Source organism: Symphodus melops (assembly GCF_947650265.1).
Source record: "Symphodus melops genome assembly, chromosome: 22".
In the NCBI taxonomy this organism is placed as follows: Eukaryota; Metazoa; Chordata; class Actinopteri; order Labriformes; family Labridae; genus Symphodus; species Symphodus melops.
In genome coordinates, this window is record NC_136712.1 from 11,247,294 (window position 1) to 11,268,832 (window position 21,539).

Sequence of the window (21,539 nt, forward strand, 5' to 3'; positions counted from 1 at the left end):
AGACATGGAGGCAAGCGAGAGCATTTGTAGTCATGTGCAGAATATGCAAATGAGAGAGCATGAAAAAATTATGGCTAGAAAGAGTTCATGGCCAGCCATCTTGATGGAAACATCAGAAGGAGATGTGGATGTCAAAAATGATGTTATTCCAACACATTTTCTATCAGTTTTTGTTTCTATATTTGTTGAACTCACCTTCTACACAATATTTTTTAACACTTGTATGTCTTGTTCTTTCCCTGTCTGGCAGAAATGACACACTGCATCCTCACCATTATACAATTTCAGTCAATCTACTGACTTTCAGCATCATAACTCTCTAGCTATAGCACCCAAGGGACCAGGACACTCCCCGCTTGCAGCCTATAGTGTAGCAGGAGGGACACAGTGAAGGAGAGATGTGTGATGATGGCCAAAGACAAAGCGCTGCAGTACAATGCACACACAGGGGATTCATTGTACAACTCTGTGTGAAGTGTTTGTGCTGGAAAACTAACCAAGGAAAAGAGAGAGAGTGAATGTGGCAGAGAGAAAGAATGGATGGGCAACTGTTGCCTGTGTTTATGTTAAGTAGGTTGCTGTGTCTGTGCTGTGTCTAATGTAAATGGTGTGGCAGAATGTGTGATTGAGTTAGTGGATGAAAGAAAGAAAGGGTGTGGCCATGTTTGTTTGTGTATGTGTGTGTGGTGGAGTGAAAGGGATTGGTCTCTCTGGACGTTATCATTCATGTGTTGAGAGATGGTAAATGCTCTACCTCCTTTTATGCTTGTGGCACACAAAACATGTAGCAGACATCAACCTCACAGCCACCCTTTAGTGGTTTTCTCATTCAGTCCAGTGTCTTTACACGCAAAAAACTAGAATGAACTCTGTACTGTACAGAAGCTAACAGGCGTTATGAGAAGAAATGTTTGTTCTGAATGGAGTTTAGGGTTAAATAATTTGAATAAATCAAATAGCATTTGGGCTTCAATAAGATGAATAATGGATAACATAAAACTAATCCATGGTTATGAAAATAGACAGCTCTAGAATAGATAAACACAAACTTGTACAATTAGAACTCAGTTTATCAAAGTTTTATGAGCTTGTGGATTGGTCTGGTGTTAATCAAGGCCAAACAGAAGTAAAACTAGTGGGGTGAAAAATAATCAAACCTCAAATTTAAACCAATGAACCATGTTTCAGTACAGTAGTCTAAAGTTATGCTAACAGTTGTCTGCAGGGTTATAGTTTTATACGATCACACTAATTATATTAATTAGGTCTAAATGTGTGAAAGCAGAAAAAAAGACAACATTTTTTAAATACAATGTATAGTTTCAATTAATAGCTACACAGTATGATTTTAATGTATGTACATTATTACAAGAAAGATAATACAAGACACCTAGCAAATATAATATAGTATATTTTAGGGTGTGGCGACATGGGACTGAGAAGTCCCAACTATGTCAAGCTGTGATAGACAATGCTAAACATACCAGATTTAAATATGGCCATTTATTGCTTCAAGAGATTGCCATGACCAAAATATTGTCAATCTTATTGTAAATTGTATGTTGTAATGTATTCTCATAAAGCCAATGGGTAATATCACACTAATCACTTTCACCAAACGTTTACTAATGGCACTGGAGGATTAGTAAAGGGATCACTTCTGTTGGTACACTCCTCTTAATGTATGTCACAGTTCAGCCTTTATTGAAATATATTTCAAACACATCTTCAAATATCTATACTATAGGATCCATCCTCTAGAAACAAATGAAGTGCAAAATGAAATGCAAAACCATTAAGTACTTTAAATATTTTACTTTATGAAGATCTTTCCCAAATTTCTTACGACCCATTTAAAAGTTTTCTAGTAAATGTTCCTAAAGCCAAGATGGGTTTCCCTGTAGGGCCTGCAGCTATAGCTTTTCTTAATATTGTCCCAATAAAAATTCAATAGCTCATAAAACATAGTAAAAAAAACTGTATCAAAAATAAAAAGCTTTCTTTGGGTGATTGAATGTAAAGGCACATTGTTTAGCTAGTGTGTGACGATGGCCTTTGCAATGTGTCAGAACACAGTGGCAGATGGAGAACAGAGCCTGGAAGTAGACCAAGTCAAATGTGATTATAGTAATAGTAAATGTCCTGCTTTTATGGAGATGCAATATGTCTTTGTATTTACTGGCCTTCAAATAGACCAATGCAGAAATATAATATAGGAGGTGCATTAAAGCCTTATTTTTGGATGCCAACATGCAACCATAATTATGATCCATTTACCAATCTTTGTTGTAATAATCATGTCATTATGTGCTTATAAAATGTTGTGCTATGCATGCATTAAAGGCAAAAGATAATATTTCCTGCAGGATTTGATGACTGAATTTAAAGATATTCAGTTTTATGAGTCTAATATTGCTGCAAGTGGCCTTCAATGTGAATTCACACTTGGCTGTAGCTTTTTCTTAAGGTGGCAAGAAAAGGCGTCATTTTCCACAGTCACATGGGCCAGTTGGAACAATACCTCCTGTGTGTGTGTGTGTGTGTGTGTGTGTGTGTGTGTGTGTGTGTGTGTGTGTGTGTGTGTGTGTGTGTGTGTGTGTGTGTGTGTGTGTGTGTGTGTGTGTGTGTGTGCGCGCGCTTTTGCGTTGCCTCAATGGTGTGATGCTGTGTGGGAGTGAACAGAATGGACCGGTCGGCTCTGTGTGGCAGCATCCATGCTGACGTCTCTCCGAACAACTCAACCACCTACACAGGCAAGCATGCGCGCACACACACACACACACACACACACACACACACACACACACACACACACACACACACTCACTCACATAGACACTAAAGCAGAGAAAAAGGCAAACAGGAAGGAAGTGAGGAAAGTTGGAGCATTCAGTTTATTCAGTGTAAACTTGGCTTTCTGACAACAGTTTCTTCTTTTTTAGTGGTCTTTAGGGGTGGCATTTTGTGTGTGTGTGTGTATGTCTGAGTGTTTGTGAGTGCATTGCCTTGTGTCCTGTGTACGTCAGTATGAATAGCTGAATGGAAGAGGTGCGACCAGGGTCAAAGTAGGTGGTGTCTGACATACTACAGCGCCTCCTTTCTGTCTCAATCCCTTCTTTCTCGCTCTTTCTCCATTTTCTGTTGTTTTCACTTCACTTTCTCTGTCCCTTTCTCTCTCCTTCGCTACTTCTTTCCCTATCCCTGCCTTTCTCTCTGTCTCTGAGTCTCTTCCAATTCAATTTGACTTCAAATGCCTTATTGGCATGATTGTAACGAGGACAATATTGCCAAAGCATCATGTAAACAAAAAAAACTGAATGTAAAAAAAAAATTCTTGATTTCTTGCGCTTCCTCATTGTCTCCGTTTTTCTGCCCTCACTCCAGCCTCTTTCTAATGCCCTCATATCTCTCTCTGTCTCTAGTCTTTGTATCTCGATTTTCCCTCTTTAGCGTATTCTCTCCTCTGTTCTGCTCTTTTCTCTGTTGTCTCTGAAAACTCAGTGGTCACACTGTTTCAGTCAGGATTTTTACTCCCACTGGAACTACAAATGGCCAAAGTCTATTTCAGCAGCCACTGGCCTTCTAAAAAAAACGCCTGCAGCATACAAGCGTTGCCAGCAGACACACACAAAGCCGTTTCTAGGGGAACCATGTTCGGTTTTAAAGCTTTTACTCTAATACAAAGATACAAAGAAAATCACCTATATATCTAAGTTTATAATTGCCAAACAAAGTATAAGTCAGTAGTTATGATCAATAAAACTTGAATTTTTGACGCACAAGAAGAGTGAACTATTATTATAAGGTTTGCGCATATACTACTAATATTTGTAATATCTTTAGCTTCTAACCTTGCCAGACTATTTTAATACAAAGGGATTTACCAGCAAAAAGGCACAATCATCAAAAGACTGCCTACATGTATATTAAAATGTGCTAATTCTTAGATTTTACATTACATTTACTTACATTTGAAGTAATATTAACATTTTTCATTTGTTGCCTCATAGAGTCCAGGCACCACTTGAAAACACAATTTATTCATTGCACACTTAATCTCATAATAACAGTGAACCCTTTATTGTTCAAATCCAATTTAAAAAGCCTTCACTGAGGGATTCTCTCAGTCACCCTGGTTAGCATCTGGCAAACATGAGCTGCTTACTAAACTAGAGAGCAATTGACAGAAAGTTCAGCAGATGTTGCCTTGTACACATGTAAGCAGATGTAGCCAAGCGTGCATGTAAAGCTCAGAAGTGTGCACACACACACACACACACACACACACACACACACACACACACACACACACACACATTGTATTGTGCATATTGCTCATTTCAAAATGGTTTCTTTCTCATTGGACTGTTACAAGAATGAAGATGTGTGGTCCTCCCAGATGGTCTCCAACAAACTGTTTAAGGTGAAAGAAAAATATGTCTGACACTTATCAATCAATCAATCTTTATTTGTATAGCGTCAATTCATAATAATTGTTATCTGAAGACACTTTACAAAACCTTTGTCTGTCAACATCCCAAATGTACAGGTAAAAAGACCATGCTTATTGTTATTTGGTTATCTGGTTGTATGAGCAGGCCATCCTCACCAACAGTCCCAAGGAACCTAAGAGAGCTCAGGAGCTCCTAGAACTCCTGGTAACTGATATTTAAAGATAGTGACATGCAGTAATAAGATATGAAAGCAGAGAGAGAGAGATAAGAGTTCAAGGTGCCAGTTCCCCCGGTAGATAGGCCTATAGCAGCATAATTATGAGCTGCTCTGAACCTACGCCAGCCATAACTATAAGATTTATCAAAAAGAAAAGTTTTAAGTCTATTCTTGAAAGTACATAGTGCGTCTGCCTCCTGGACCCCGACTGGTAGGCGATTTCAAAGGAGCGGTGCCTGATAACTGAAGGCTCTACCTCCCATAGTACATTTAGAGACTATAGGTACCACAAGCAGGCCTGCATTCTGGGAGCGTAATGTTCTCGATGGGTAGTACGGCACAATTAACTCTTTAAGATGGGATGGTGTCTGACCATTTAGAGATTTCTAAGTGAGAAGAAGGATTTTAAATTCTATTCTAGATTTTATAGGGAGCCAGTGGAGAGAAGCCAATACAGGAGTAATGTGGTCCCTTTTCCTAGTTCTTTTGGACTAGCTGAAGGGTCTTTAGAGATTTACTATAGTACCCTGATAAAAGAGAATTACAGTAATCCAATCTGGAGGTAACAAATGCATGAACTAATTTTTCAGCATCATTTTGTGACAGGATCTGCCTGATCTTAGAGATATTACGAAGGTGAAAACAAAGCAGTCCTTGAAATGCGTTTTATGTGAGAGTTAAAATACATATCTTGATCAAATAGAACTCCTAGATTCCTAACAGTGGTACTAGATGTGTGGATGCCACTAAGGGCCATTATATCATCAGAAAAAGTCTCTCTGAGGTTCTTAGGTCCAAACATGACAACTTCAATCTTGTCTGAGTTGAACAACAAAAAGTTTCTGGTCATCCAGGTTTTGATGTCCTTGAAGCAGGCTTCCAGTTTATGTAACTGATTGGTGTCTTTTGGCTTCATTGATACGTATAGCTGAGTATCGTCTGCATAGCAATGAACATTTTTGCAATGTGCGTTTCCTCATAATACTATAGACGAAGCATATACAGTATATTGTAAAACTTATATGGGCAGGCAGTATAATCAAGCTGAAGTATTTTTATATTTCAGGAAAAGTAAATAATTTTTACAGTGTATAGACTCTTTATTTGTTTAAGGTAAGGAAGCTGCAAGTGACAGAACATGTTTTTTACTAGAAGTACAACATATTTGTAGTTTTTTTTTTCACAATTCATTCCAAAGTTGACTATTGTGGCATCAATTAAAAATAAAGTCAGTGTTTTAACTGAAATTTGACAGATTTATCCAGGTAATCACAACGGACATTAAATTCTTCAGTAACTGAAGAAGGTGAGCTTCATTTTATTTTACTACTTTTTAAGGAAAATTATTGTCCTCTTAAACATTAAAAGTTATTGGGGATAGAGCAATTTGATTTCAAACAAAGGATCTGGAGACATCCTTGGTATTTTTCCTCAACCCTGCACTGTATCTTGTGTTGACAGTGTTTGGTTACAAGGCCACGAATTTGCCTTTTTTTTAAGGTTCGTTTTGGGACTTTTTATGTCTTTATTTAGAGAAAGAGCAGTGGATAGAGTTAGAAATCTGAGAGAGAGTGGGTTGCCCGACTGAAGGGTTCAGGCCTCTGCACCCACCCCAACCACCACGCCACCAGTTCCCATGGTTTGCCTTTTTTGTGATTTAACTTTGACAATATTGGGCAATTTTTATAACAAGGACAAACAGTACACCTCAAAAAGAAAGAACAAGCTATTGTCCCTATTAGAACAGCAAATACAAACAACATATTTGAACATCTTCTTAGTTGTGTCAGGTATAGCTAATATAAGTTTCCATCCTTTTGTTGGCTTTTTATATTGTTAAGAGGTGGCTGAAAGTTTGTAGTAAATATAGTTAGCTATAAGAGTTACTCAATACAATAAGAAAGGTTTAAAATTCTAGCAAAAGTTACATTATTAATATTTATAGCTTACATAATCATAGCTAGAAAGTAGATGAATACTAAAATGAGTTTTCTAACTGTTGCTTATGAGTTCAGAAATGTATTGTTTTACGTTTTGAATATGGCCTGATGTTAGAATTTGAAATCTCTTTTTCCAGTCGAACTGAGAGGTTTGAGTTCCTTTTTTAAAATTATTTATTTATTACTACAAACTAGTAGCATTTTAGCTCCCTGAGTGTGGTTTGAATATATTGTACTGCTGGACGCTGATTCCCAATGGCACCTCCAGTAGTAGCTCAGTAGTAGTTGTTTATAGTTCATCTCTTTATAAACAAAGGGTTGAATCCATTACCTTCCTTCATTTGATTGATTATGTCAGGGCCCTACATTTAAAGGTACTCACCAATCAGATGCTGCAGGAGACAAAGTGCTGCTTAGCCTCCAGCTCATCTCATTCTGAAGTTAATTACAAGGATGCTTTTCAAGATGGATGACATCCTGTCTCAAGAGTCCTCCAATCAGCCTCTGGGCTAACTGCTTTTGTTTCGAAATAGCCACTTCTACTGTAGGTTAAAAAAAAAGATTCCACAGACACAAAGCTTTAAAACGTTGATGTTGAATGTTGATGTTGTGGAACACATGGTGTGAAAATGGAACAAATGGTTTTCTCTCTCATTCATAAATCTGATTTAGGACAGATCCAGAGTGTTGTTGAAGAGAGGAGAAAAAGCAGTAGAGAGTCACTATTTTTTTTACATGAATTGGTTGAATTTGTCTCCCTGGTTTAAGCGTTTGACAATGCACCTAAGGCTGAAAGACCGAAGGTTTTCGTTTTCATTTGGGTCATGTACTCAAAATGTCCAGAAGAGACTGGCTGAAGAGGTTTCATTGTCTAACATGTGCTCTATTTGTGTAATAGCCCACCTGGGGGAAACCTACACACAACAGAGGAGCTTGTTCTCCTATTCAGTGTGTCAGAACAGAGTGTGTCCTGTCAAGAAGAGGCAAACCATGTATTAAGATGACAGATTCCTTTGCACCAGTGTCCCTTACTGTAATATCATTACTTGGTCATACCCACTGCCAGACAGAGGTAGAAACTGTTGTTGGACTTTCAATGGGCTTCTATTTCTATCCCAGCTGTGTGCCTACTGGCATGAGTCAGGAGAAGATACCTGAGGGAAAGGTGAATTTATGCCAAGGTATTTCTCAAACAAACGCCCCTTTCACATACATATTACATATTGTTGAATTTATTTTGACATTGTCCAGGAGGGGTGCACGTGTTAACACAACTGTCCAAATCTATTCACGCTGACAATAATCTGACCTTTTCCCGCCAGCTATCATGTATAAGTCTGTATCTAAAGACTCCATCTTAACCAATGGAATAGTTTGTGCAGTGTTACGCATTGAGTTATCCAACATAGACACTTTTCTAGTGTGAGATGTGTTAAAGGGGCTGAGTAGTACTGATGTATTTACTGTGAAGCAGGTTAATAGTACTGTGAAACCTGAAAAATGTAATTCTGCTAAGTTGTTGTGCATTCTAGTAATCAACTCCTGAGTTAATGAAATGTATTTTCAAGCTACCTATGAATGTGTTCTCAATCTCAAAGTTGCTAGCAGCATATCACTGCAAACTTTAACATGTCACACAGTTTCATGATAATTTGAGTCTTGGAGGGATGTACATATAATAGCACAAAACAATTCTCTCATATTAAAACAATCAATGTTGTCATCACTAAGACTTTGGTTCCAATCATAGGTTTACAGGTTTCCTACAGTTTCAGTATAAACACACCACAGACCTTTAAATTAGCATTTTAATAAAAAGGAAAATATCACCTGGTTGCATGCTGTGCCCTTTTTCAAAATTAAAATTTGTCCCGGTTTATGTAAATGCTAGGTGTGTCTGTATGCATGTTAGATGAATATAATTCCTAATTCAGTTAGCATGTTTGTGTGTTTCAGTCATACTCATACAAAATATTAAAGGTCACCAGCCCTCCATGTTTAATTTTTTTTTTTTCATTATGCATCCAATATTTGCTCGAACATTTGCAAGGTGTGACTTTGTGTGAGTGCATGTGTGTTTTTAGGTGTATAAATGTGTGTAAGAGCAATGTTCACGTGTAGAGTGACAGCGTGTTAAAATGTGTTTTGTGCACAGATTTGAAGTGAGCTCTCAACCCAGGTATAATTACACAGAGATGTGCTCAATCTGACTGCCTTTCTAAGCAACCTGTCACATTCATATTGCTGTTATTGCCATAGTAACCGAAAGGTCTCTTTTTAAATATCACTCCTCAGAACATTTGCCGAAACCAACGTCATCAGACCAGTAACAGAGCCAGTGTGTGTGTGTGTGTGTGTGTGTGTGTGTATGTGACATTATACCTGTGTGTGAGCATGTAAATTCATTCCCAGTATTCCCAGTCACAGCATGAGAGGGGGGAGTTGAAAGAGAGACAGGGAATTAGAGAGGAGAGGAGGCTGACAGAGAGCGAAAGAGTGTGCATGTGCAAGGGTGAAAGCTGTTGCTGGGTGGAGCAGGTTTGATTTGCTTTGAAGCAAAGATGTTTGTATCTGCTCTTGTAACACCAGATTCTCTCTTGCAAATGCATAAAAACCTGCACACAGAGACATGATAGCATACATACAGCAATCCTACATACAGAACACCAAACACACTGTGGCCTTGTAACACAAACAGAACTGTTGAGACTGAAGCCCACGCAGAGAGGAGGAGATATATGAAGCCGAGGCCAGTATGAAAAGAGGAAAAAAATCAAACAGGGAGCTGATAAAAGAGAGACAGTTATAAAGAAGGTGAAGACGATAAGGGAAGGGGATGAAAAGAGGAGGAAGATGGCAGCTTAAGGGAGAGGATGGGAGATTTATGGTGAGAAAAGTAGAAAATAAATAAGATGCAGGGAGGGAAGGGAAAAAAGTAAGCAAAGTAGGAAATTGGTGAGGATGAGTTTATGAGCAAAGAAGAAAAAAGGAGGAGAGTACATTGAGCAAGAAATACCACATACCATAAGTATTCGTTAAAAATTATTATTCTGCATTTCTTTGAGCTGTATCTATTTTAGTGTGTATGATATTGTCTGTGATACTATAATGTTAAAACATACACTTTCCTTCACTGTCAATATAAATCTTCTGTTTGTTGAAACACAAGCCTATAATCTAGTCATTCAGACACTTGAAGCCCACAACTGTGTCTGTGAAATCTTGCAAAAGTAACCGGCTGACCTATGAGTACACACATGCATGACTAAAATTTGACTCAGACTGTGTAAAAGAGAATGTAGCCATTGTGATGTCACCACATAATTTGTCCCAAAGATGTTTTTTTAATGACCAGAAGTGACTGTGTTTGGCAGAGAATATAAATCTGGAGAGTAACGGGATATTACAATTATTATAGTCATACAGTCTTTAGCCAAGGCTTGGCCGTCATTTGACCGTATTTTGATGTAAAAAATAAAAAAATAAGACAAAGTCGTATGTAGGATTTGTCAGGTATATAACTGCTGGACTGGAGCAACATCTTATCTCCTACAACTACCAAGCCCATATTCATCCACTTCATCATATTTCTGGACTGTAAATGATATCAAGATAAATGCCCCCTTTCAGAAGATACTTTTCCATTCTGTCCCGCATCCTATGACATTCGGACATGTGCAGCTGCTTTTCTCAATTCAGTCATCCATCTCAGAAAATGAGATTCTACCGGATTTCTTCCAGTTCCTGAGGATGATCTATTGTCCAGTCATGCTCTGCTTCGCCTTTTGCAATTAACTAACTACGTACCGCCTGGAATCTATTTGCCATATCTATCTCCTCAAATAGATCTGATCAAACAGTCGGATCTCTTTCCCTTTCCATCTCTCCCTTCCTCTGCCCTTTCCTCCTTCATGCTTGTGTTTGTTGTTCCTGTCTGCACACCCACCAGTGAAGAAGACAGCTTGTTTTGTGGTGGATATTAAGAAATAGTGGGCATAGTTTTAGTGAGCTGTGGTAGGGTTATTTAAAAGCACTCGTGTACTGAATATGCTGCGCTCATTCCCCCAAGAAGGTTAGCCAGTTTTGCCCAGAAAGCTATGGGCTTTGCCAAACTGCTGCCTCCCTGCACTTTAGCCTCACTGTGCATTCCCATTGCAAACCAACAGTTTGAAGAGAGTCAGGCCCATCATTTCAGTTCACTGAATTGAGGTTTCTATTCAAACAAACTAGCACTCCACAAAGTTTATTTTCCAAACAGCATTTCACAGTTTTCTTAGTAAGGATAATTTTGACATAACAAGGGAAAGAACGTGGTAAAAAAAAATAGTGGTGCGAGCTCTGCATGGCTATATGTCCCAGGATTCTTTGAGCAGCAAATCAGGTGGTTGCAATACCCAATGAAAGTGAGATATAATGGGGTGAGTTGAGTGTTTTAGATGATTTGGTGAAGCAGAGGGAGAGAAGCTAATTCAGACTGCCTATGTTGTACCATGGTGGAGCTCTTTATGGAGACTATGCCCACTGACTCAGACTAAATGGATAGTAATATGGGGTTTGCTATGGCTTGTCTTTTAGTACTATAGGCTCAAGTTGTTGCTCTGGGAACTGCAGTTTTTGATACTTAGAGGTCTCATAGTTTGTTGCTGAAAATGTTTTCATCTGTCCCTTTTTAACAGTTTTCTGGAGTCTTGTTTTTTTTTCCATAACAAGTTTTCAGCTGCATGACTTCTTATATTTGCGACAATAGTACTGCCTGTCAAATCAATCGTACAGACACTGCCATTTGTCTTGTTATGACACCTTCTGAAATGATTCTACAAATGATAGGTTTATTCAACATAATTGCTTATTGACTGTGTGATGGATTAGTGAGATATTTTCCAAGAGCCTGTTTATTTAACTATACATGCTGTCGATTCTCACTGCTGCAGTCTGGGATCAATTTAGCTTTTTGTGCCATTTGTAGAGTCAACGTAAGAAAGCCAAACAAAAAGTAAACAAAGAAGGAAAGACTGAGAAATAACTGCCGATACGATAAAAACAGCCAGACTATAAAAGGACAAGGATTCTTCGTCCCCCGACTCTGAGTCATCGCACCACTGCTCCAACATCTGTCTTAAAGGTTTACAGCGAAGAACACATGCATGATACAACCCAGGCTGACACGCATGCACATACACAAAGAAATGCACTAACTTCATCAGCAAACAAACTAAATGCCACACAATTCTGCATACAAGCATTTATGCATGAATGTAGACATTTGTTTAAAGCTCAACATGAAGTTGCACACATGAATACTTGTGCCCACACACACACCTATATACTTGCTCTAGGCCAAAGGGACTTCACCATGGCAACAGGAGAGTGGGGCAGCAGGATGCAGGCTAAGGCTGACACAGGTGTGTGCACAGATAGCACATGCACCTGCACAGAAACACACACACACACACACACACACACACACACACACACACACACACACACACACACCGACACACTTCAGTGGAAACAGAAAAAAAACGTAGGCTGCAGCATCAGTTGACTGGGTCTGGAAGCATGTGGTTTCTTTTTGTTTGTAGCTTGTGTATAAAGGCTTGTATATAAAGAATGAATATAGCATGCCAAAACACAGTGTGTTAATAAACTGCAAAGGCCTCTGGATAGTGAAAATGTCCTTTGATAGACAAGAATATCTCAGATTTGTGACAGAGCAATATGTTGCCTAGTATCCAGAATAATCTGACTGAATTGATTGTGTTGTCACTCTTGACCATCAATCTAAATGACAGAAGACGCTCCTGGAGATAAGCTGGTTTTGTATGAGAGAGACAGATAAACAGGGAGAAAAAGTGTGACAAATATGTGTTGTCAAGCGCCATCATTAGAAAAAGGGTGCTGCATTTCACCGATTTATGGTCACACAGCTGTCAAAAAGTGGAAATGTAGTGGCAAGAACAGACCCTGGGTGAAATAGAAGAATCACAAACAATACATGGGTGTTCCTTAAGAAATTCCCAAGGAAAAGTGTGTAGGTGTAATGTGTGGGGAATTGCACTGGACAGGATGCTGACTTCAGCTACCTTTTGGATGACAAGCTGCAGGCAGATAAGGAGGTGGTGAGGGAGTGAAAACCATTTCTGGTTTCTGTATTCTGAGGGAAGGTTTTTATATGAAACATGTATATCTATGACGTATTACAGCAGTATCAGTGTTGTCAACACAATTTTAAAGTTGTTTTATTGTGCTGTGTGCTTTTTAAAGTTCAGTTCAACCTCACAAATGTAAGAGTTGACTTACATCAAGCTGTGCTGAACAATTCAATTTCTCACTTGCCAACAATAAACGAAAAGACAAATTCCACTTGAACATATGTACGGTTAAATAAATCTTACAGTGTGCCTGGGTTCGATTCCAGCCTGCGGCTCCTTTCCCCCATGTCACATTATACTCTCTCTCTCTCTGCCCTTATTATTATCTCTCTAAAATAAATATTAAAAACATAATAATAATAATAAAAAGTCTAACAAAAGCTACTATTTAGCTTGGCTAACACATGTAGGCCAACTATAGCATTACAAGGTCTATTTTTTCGATAGCACACTCAAATTATATCAATGCACAGAAAGACGTCCAGCAAAGCTGACATTGGACTGCTCATAGTGCTGGAGGGAAAATATGTGATGAAGACAAGCTACAACAGCAAGGTTACCTTATTAAAGAAAGCAACAGAGATACCGTCCAAAGAATCTTTTTTGTTGTGGGGGTTTTTTAATTCCAAATTCTTGTCCAAATTGATATCATGTGACAAATTATTATTACTTTAAAGTCCACAACTCTCTGACCCTAATTGGGTTCTGCTCTCTTTCACAACCTGCTCAGTGCTTATTGTACATTATGCCTTATAAAATCTGAAAACAGCTTAACAAAGCAAGTCTGCCAATGTGCAAAAGTAACAAGTTAATAAGCATTAAATGTCAGAACTGCTATTTAATGAGCAATATTCTGAGGAGAGAGACACTATTTGACCCTTCATCCGAAAGGTCACAGGAACCAATAGAGCAAAGACACTCTAACTATAATAGATAGGATAGATGACCAAGACATAACTGCCATAAATTCAGACGTTACAGCAGCTAATTGTGGTTTCAGAGAAATATTCTGGTGTCTTTAAAGCCACAAAACATATCAGTGTCAGCGAACAGCTTTACGTCCTGATAAAATCACACATTTGTTTCCAGCAAACTGTGTCTGTTCACAAGAGAAAAGTGTGTGTGTGTGTGTGTGTGTGGGGGGGGGGGGGGGGGGGTCAAGTCTGCATATATTGATTGAACTGTCCTTGGTTAGAGGAGCATCTTGTGCGAGTTAAATTGAGTGCTGTAATGCAGACGGAGGAGATTGGATATGATGATGGAGTGAATTCATTACAACCGCAAAATGACTCGGAGACAGCCAGAGAGAATTGGGTCACTGGCTAATTGGACAGAAATACATCAGCCCGCCCTATGAGTACACACACACACACGCTGGACACACTGCTGGCACGCTCTTACAGTCAGGCTTGCATGAATGCACGTGTTTTACAGCATTTTACAGTACAGTTGCACAAATGTATTTGTGGATAGAGAGCAAACAAAGCAAGCTATACTCGTTAGGCAGCATGTATAATAGAAGATTAGCATGTAATAACCATTTAATCAATTATACTTTGTCTTAGAGGTTGCCCAGACAAGACCAGGGATTTCCATTATGCATGACCAAAACTGGCTCACAGAAACCCACCCACCCACACACACACACACACACACACACACACACACACACACACACACACACACACACACCTACACACACACACACACACACACACACACACACACACCTACACACACACACACACACACACACACACACACACACACACACACACACACACCATCACTCAAATTGATTAGAATCATGTATACAGCATGTAGGATCCCACACTCAAACACAGGCGCATGACGTTTCTATGCTTGATTTACAGTACCCTAAGTAAAGGGGACTATAAATGGGATTCGGCAGGCGCTTACATTATTCTGAATAAATTCAGGGGGAATTGTGTCCTGGTTACAGAGAATTAGAGCAAAGAAAGAGGAGGAGGAGGTAGTAAAGAGGAGTAAAGGGAGAAATAATGCTCAGAATAGGTGAGAAAAGAGTAGGAGTTTATTATTCCGCCTTAAGTCACAGTGTGCCAGAGCTTCAGAGAGGAAAACAGTACCAGCCATTTTTACTTATGCAAGGTGTTTTGCAATTTTGCTGCATCATCCTACCATCAGGCAGCTCAGAGGAGGGGGAAGAGGATGTAAGGAGGGGCACATTTACAGACACACAGGCACATACAGTAGAATAACACTTGGGCCTTGATGTATTTCATCTGTGAAGTTTTAAAGAGGTGATACTTTGATCCATCAGATTTCTGTGGATTGTTAGCTGGAGATGTGGTGAAAGAGATTATTGAAAATGTCTCTCAGTGAGTGTGTTTGTGTACTTGCCTCTTGTTTATGTGTGTACGCTGTGCCTCCTTGTCATTTGCCTTTACATTTCATCTTTGGTCATGATCATCTCATATCTGCATTCACTTATTACATTTTTCCAACCTGCATAGGTCTCCCTCCATCATTTTTTCCTTTTATAGCTTTCCTTTGATGTCTAAAATGTTCATGATTAATATAACACTTACACAGAATTATTATTATTCTATTGAAAGAATCAGAAACATCACAAAAAAGAATCCAGAGTCAACACTGCAGAACAAGTAGGTCTGTCCCCCCCCATCGTGCATAGTAAATGCACAGTGTTGATTTTAACATTGTTCACTGTTTTATAATAATGACACGTGAAAAACTAATGTGATATGTACAGAAAGTGTGAGATCAGCCAGTCTTGTCTAGATTCTGAGTGTGTGGATTAGTGTACGTGCTTTGTAGTGTTGTGACGTGTGCTGCAAACTAAACAAAGGAGAGGCTAGGCCAAGCTAAGGGAAAGTGAAAGTCTTAGACAGGCAGGTCTTTATGCCTTTAATAAATTGATTAAATTGTCAGTTAATGCTATCTGCCTAACAATGATACATGATATATGTTAACATGTTTCCAATGAGAACTATGGTTGCTATATTAAAAAAAGAGAAGCACTATGATAAAACTAATTTAACATTCACAGCCTCAGAATTCTAAAGAATTTCAACTTTGATATTCATGTCTTCCTACCAACATTAGATTTTGAACTGGGTATTTCCTTTTCAAGGGTTGCATGTCTCTCTGGTGCGCTCCTCTCCCTATCGCGCTCATCTCCTCCCTTCCTCACCATTGCTTGTACCCCCTTCTTTGATACCCTTTTGCAAAGGGCCCAAATGGCGCCCGTGCCACAGCTCGCACCTCCTGCTCAATGTATGACAGTTGACGGAAGAAAAGATAGGTCCTGTTTAATGCTGTGGTGTTATGCAAAGCCAAATGTTTTTTTTTTGTTCTATTCAGATTTATTTGCTATAACTCATAAATAGGCTATTGGACGTTCATTCGCCTCTCCCACGAACACCTATTTTGCGCTTGTAGTTGACCTGCTTTCCATCCAATCTGTCTGTGACGTATATATGTGGAAAAACGCCAAAGCCTGACTTAAATACTACCGCCTCCACAAGGTTTGCACCTGTTATCATTCACATACATTTTCTTAGTAAAATGCCCACAAACCAAATGTGCAGTCTTTTGAAGTGAACAGGCAATTACTTTAATTGGGATCTTAGTAATCAGGCCCTAAAAGGAAGGAGAAAATAATGCTAAAACTCAAACTCTTTCTGAATTTTTTGTCTTATTGATGAACAAGTTAAGCTAACAAGCTAACACATCAACTCAGGGACTGTGCTCATTTGTTTAGCTTACCTTTATTTTTATTTTTCAGTTACCAAAATGGCATTTAAATTAAAAGAATAGAAAGAGAAGAAGATGCTTTACAGCTATCGTGAGTGCAAGCAACAGCTGCACATTTTTATGATCTCACCTTGCAAGTAGTCTCAACATCTCATTAATCTCGTTAATTTTCATTATTTCCCTCTCTGATGTGCCCAAGCCTTTATTCTTCATTTCTCGCTTTCCAGTCTACTCAATTATGCAGCTTTAAAAGCTCAGAGGCAGAACTTTGCGAGTAGTAAGACATGTTTCCCTGCCTCTCATTTACTTATGCATGAGAAAGAGAGAGAAGAGTCAGATGGCAGACAGGAGGAAGGATGAAAGATGTGGAGGAAGATAAAACTGAAAGTAAGGAGAGAGAGAGAGAGAGAGAGAGAAAGTAACGCACAGAAAGATGAGGGTCAAAGAGACAGGTGGTAAGAAAATGAGGAGCCATAATGAAAAAGAAGAGGGAGATTTAAATTGGGTTTTTTTCTTAAAAATTAACAGCAGGACTGACAGAACAGTCTTAGTACCACTGACACGGAAAAGAAAAGTGCGTTTGTGTGTGTGTGTGTGTGTGAATGAACAAGACTGAATAATTCAGAGACGAGCTGGGATTGGCTGAGTAAACATTAAGTCGACATAGAGATGCACCCTCACACACACAGACACACCCCCCGGTGTTCGGGGGGACTCTTGCCTCCTCTGGGCCCCGCAGACAGATGGGACAGGAAATGTGTCACTGGGTCAAACCCAGACAGCAGCATCAGCCATCTTGGTACCACTTTACCAGCTCTCACCTCTATTAACCCTGGAAGAAAATGGGAGAGGTTTTTCGTTTTTTAGGTGATGGAGACCATTAACCGCTGCTAAAATAATCTGACTTTACATTTTTGTGCTAGACTTTGTGTTGACAATTTGACTGATTTGATAAAAAGGTGTTAAAGCAAGGAGAGCTCTGTGTTTGCTTTGGAGGATGATTTGCATGCGATTGGAAAAATCCATCTGGATCAGATGAAGATGAATTTAAGGGAGGGGAAAATGACTCGCAAAGGAATATTAGAAATGAAAACCCAAATTGTGTCTAAGGCTCCACTCGCCACTGAATTTATGTCATTGTGGTACTCATAGACTCTGTTGAGGTTTGACAGGAGTTTAATCCAGGTCATTTCAGATTTAACAGAAATGAATCATGCTTTCTTTTTAAAAGTAACACAAGAGAATGAATACCCATCTTTGTCTTCATCAAGCTACTATGAGAAACTTTTGTTTCAAACTGTTTTGTTTTGGTAAACCCTGGGAAAGAAGCAGTTACATTGCTTTGCTAACCTGTACGTTAGTATCTGGTATTTTCAGACAGAAAATGTCATCTCCCTTTATTTCAACTGTGAATCATCTAATTCAGGTTGAAAATTTGTCAACCTGACAGAACTTTTTCTTTTTTTTTTATCTTGCCTCTGTCAAACGTTTGAGAAGTACTAGTAACCTAATAGCACCCTTGGGTTCCTGTCCAGGATTTTGTGTCCATCAAAGGGTTGGTTTTTTTCTTCGAAAACACAAGTTGCCATTCTGTGGTCTGTAGAGGGGACATTGTTTTGGAAGTTTATAGCTGTTTCAGGTGAGATGGTCTAGTTATCACTGGTTGCTGTAGCCCTTTTCCAACTGCCTTTACAAGCCACAATATCCACACCCCTGTAACCTTTCTCCTTTGTTCTGAAGGTCACAGAAGGGTAATGGGGGGACGAAATGATCCCCCCTCTGTACCGTCTACTGAGGTTGAAACAGAAGCGTTACAGAGGCGAGATGGTTTCTGCAGAGCTGAATATGCCATTCAGCTCTGCAGAGCATGGCTGACTGTGTGTGTATGTTAAACTACTGCTTTGTTGTGCTTCTGAAACTCTCAAAAGCAATGTGAACTCACAGACTGGGACACCTACATGGAATCAATGTCTAATTACAGAGATGTAAATACTTCTCTAAAACTGTAAAGTGTTGTTCTTACACTTCTGTTTGGGATTAAACTAACAACCAACATACAATTTTCTTATTAGTTAGCTTAATAAGTGCTGCTTGGCTTTCTTGGAGAACACTTGAGGGACAGGCTAGTCGTTTAGTTTTCAGCACCTTAGGCTGACTAATCACCCACTGGCTTTAATTACTTTTTAATTTTGTTAACAACTGTAACTGTGAAGTTTGAAAAAATATGGACATTTGAATTGGATAGAAACTGTTGGATTTAGGGTTTATGTAGTTGAATGCTAATTTGAGCACTATTTATGGTTTCTACATTTCTAGTGTAAATTCACAAGTATAAACTGTGGCCCCTTAAAAAGAACATCTTCCACCACTGTGTCTAATATTAGCTACTTAACTACATGCTAGAATGTAATCTGAATCAAGCTAATCAGTGCAATGTTCTTATCCCTGTTTGGAGGCAATATATATCATAACATGAGAAGCTAACTGTAGTTTGAAAAGAGAAAATTCAAACAAAGCTTTGATCCATGTTTTTATTCATTCTTTATGCATGAGTGACAGTTAATCTCTAAGGCTCACTTTTAAGGAGGAAATACCTGGAGGTTCAAACTAATTATAAGAGTAAATGAGCAAAGCCGTCTGTATGCTTACAAACCCATGAAGTAGTCTCTTTGTCCCCTTTTATTCAATACCATTCATAATTTGACTTCTTCTTTTCTTGTTTTTCTTTTCATTCCATGCCTTTTAATTTCACATCATTCCATTTACGTCACCACCAAAGTCTTTTTTTCTTCTAGCACATATTTTTGTGTTTAACTCCAAAAGTAAATCAGGCTTTCTTATCAAGTGTTTCTTACACTCTTCTTCTCTTGCATGTTTGTTCTCTGCGCTCTGCTGCAGAAGCAGTGGAACATGGGATAGCTGTCTAACCCCCCGTCACCTGTCGAGATAGGCTGGATGGGTGCACCCTGCGGAAATTAACGCCAGGATTATGCAAATCCAAATTGAACTGTGAAGTTAAGAGGCTCGGCCCAGTGACCTCGTCGTCATACAGAGGCAGAGAGTGGGGCGTGCAGACAGATATAGGTACAGTACTGACATGAACACAAACTCACAAACGCCCAAAATTCTCTCCTACACAGGAGGATTTATGTATGCAAAGACATGCAGACATGAGCACGTGACATGAGATACACAGCTACGAATCATTCTTCAATGTTGTTGCTTGTGTGTCTGTGTGCATAGGTGTTCTTGTTTCTGCACTTGTGAGTCCATTTGCTTTTCTGCCTATGTGCATGAGCTGAATTCTAATTTGGCCATTAGTGCAGTGTCCCAAATTACCACACACCACACACTGACATGTGTGCACAGGCCACTGCGTTCTGCAGCTGTGACTGCAGTAAGAATTTAGTTTATATACAAAAAAGACATTTAACCATTTAGTTAACAGCACTGTTGCTCACAGTGACCTCAATTTTAGTATTTGATCCTCTATGAGGGCCCTTTATCTCAGTAAGTGGAGCACAAGAAACCCAAGCTCAACGCTGGACAACATAGTTTTGTGATGAGTAAGTTAATTGTTGATTTTTTTAGATTAGGGATGCAGGATTTTTAATGACGTCGTCAACCGTTGGACAGACTGATTAGTTTTCATGGTCAAATGTTAAAGAAAATAGCGTCAGCGTAGGAGCCTTACCTGGAAAATTTCACAGTTTGAAAGACATGTTCCACTGATATTTCTAGAGGAAGGAATACTAACAGAATATAAATACATAAACATTTTTCATTTAAAAAGAAGATCCAAAGAAGTAATGAAATAGCTAGTGACAAGCAGCAATCGTCAAAATAGTTGTTTTTTTTAAATGATATCAGCACCAAATGAAAACCCATGGATATAAAATACTTTGATTTCTTTGTACCTGTGGGCTGTCTAATATAAACAGCAAAACATTGTGAAACCCGGTTTGCAAAGCCAATTACCTTAATATTTCGAGGAATATTAATCAGAGTTCATGTACATAATATAAAGTATAAATAATCTAATAAAAAATTTTAAATCCAAAATCTATGTTTTTCATGGAAGTATGGGATATTTCATTTCCATGTTTGACTCTGTTGTGGATATTCTTAGATTTTTATAACTGAAATTAGACTAGAATTAGAATTAATTCCTCAAACCAATCATAGTAACCATCCAGTGGCATCCAGGTTTGATTATAGATGGCTGTTTGAGAGGCATCATTTAACATTTGATTCATAGTTTTTAGATTGAAAGGGGGCTTCTCAACTTGTACATATGCTATCTGTTAACTGTGATTTTGAAAGCAGAGCATTTTATTACTGACTCTTGACAACCAGTTAAAATTATGATCATGATTTTATTTTTTCAGGTGCAGGTCTTCTGCCTCCCTTCCTCTGTATCTAACTTAGAAGACTTGTACTGTTAAAGGCTGCACCTCGCTGAGCCAGGTGACCTGCCATGCTGTTCAGTCAGAAACATTAAGCCTTTACTTTCTGGTCACTGCCCACACACTAGACTCTCAACGTTGACATTTGCTACCTTACCAAATCTCTAAAGGCACAGGGTTGATCAGCAGCACATATGAATCTGAGTCAAACAACTACATGGTAAATTATCCTACATTTTGCTCTGTCAGTGCTATGAAAATTTATTCTGATTCTGAAAATTGATGAAGTATGAAGTATTGAAGTATAATTGTGTACTAAGCATTACTTACACAAGTAAGCTGAAAAGGGTAAATGCAAGGCAAAAGGCCAAACATCTACAATGCTATGAAAGGGGCTTCATGTATAAAGAATATGTATCTGTGCATGTGTAAAGAAAGAATAAGAAAGAAAATCTGAAACAGTGAGTGGTGGGTTAAAGAGTGGATATATGGGGCAAATCCTCCATCTTTTTTTATTTTTTTTTATTCACGATTATGTCATCCGGCCATCCATCTATGACAGATTCTAGATGATGAGAGATGGCAGATGACAGGAGTGAATGTACATTCGCATC

General features: G+C 38.7%; 1 long non-coding RNA gene across 1 annotated transcript in view; it reads left to right on the forward strand.

Moving 5' to 3' along the window:
- Window positions 1–2,664: 2,664 nt before the first annotated feature.
- The window catches only part of LOC306818072, a 28,091-nt gene continuing 9,216 nt past the window's right edge, over window positions 2,665–21,539 (forward strand). Inside the window, exons 1-2 of the long non-coding RNA XR_013778129.1 lie at window positions 2,665–2,753; window positions 19,418–19,603. This is a non-coding gene — a long non-coding RNA (uncharacterized lncRNA). The remainder of the gene's footprint in view (window positions 2,754–19,417; window positions 19,604–21,539) is intronic.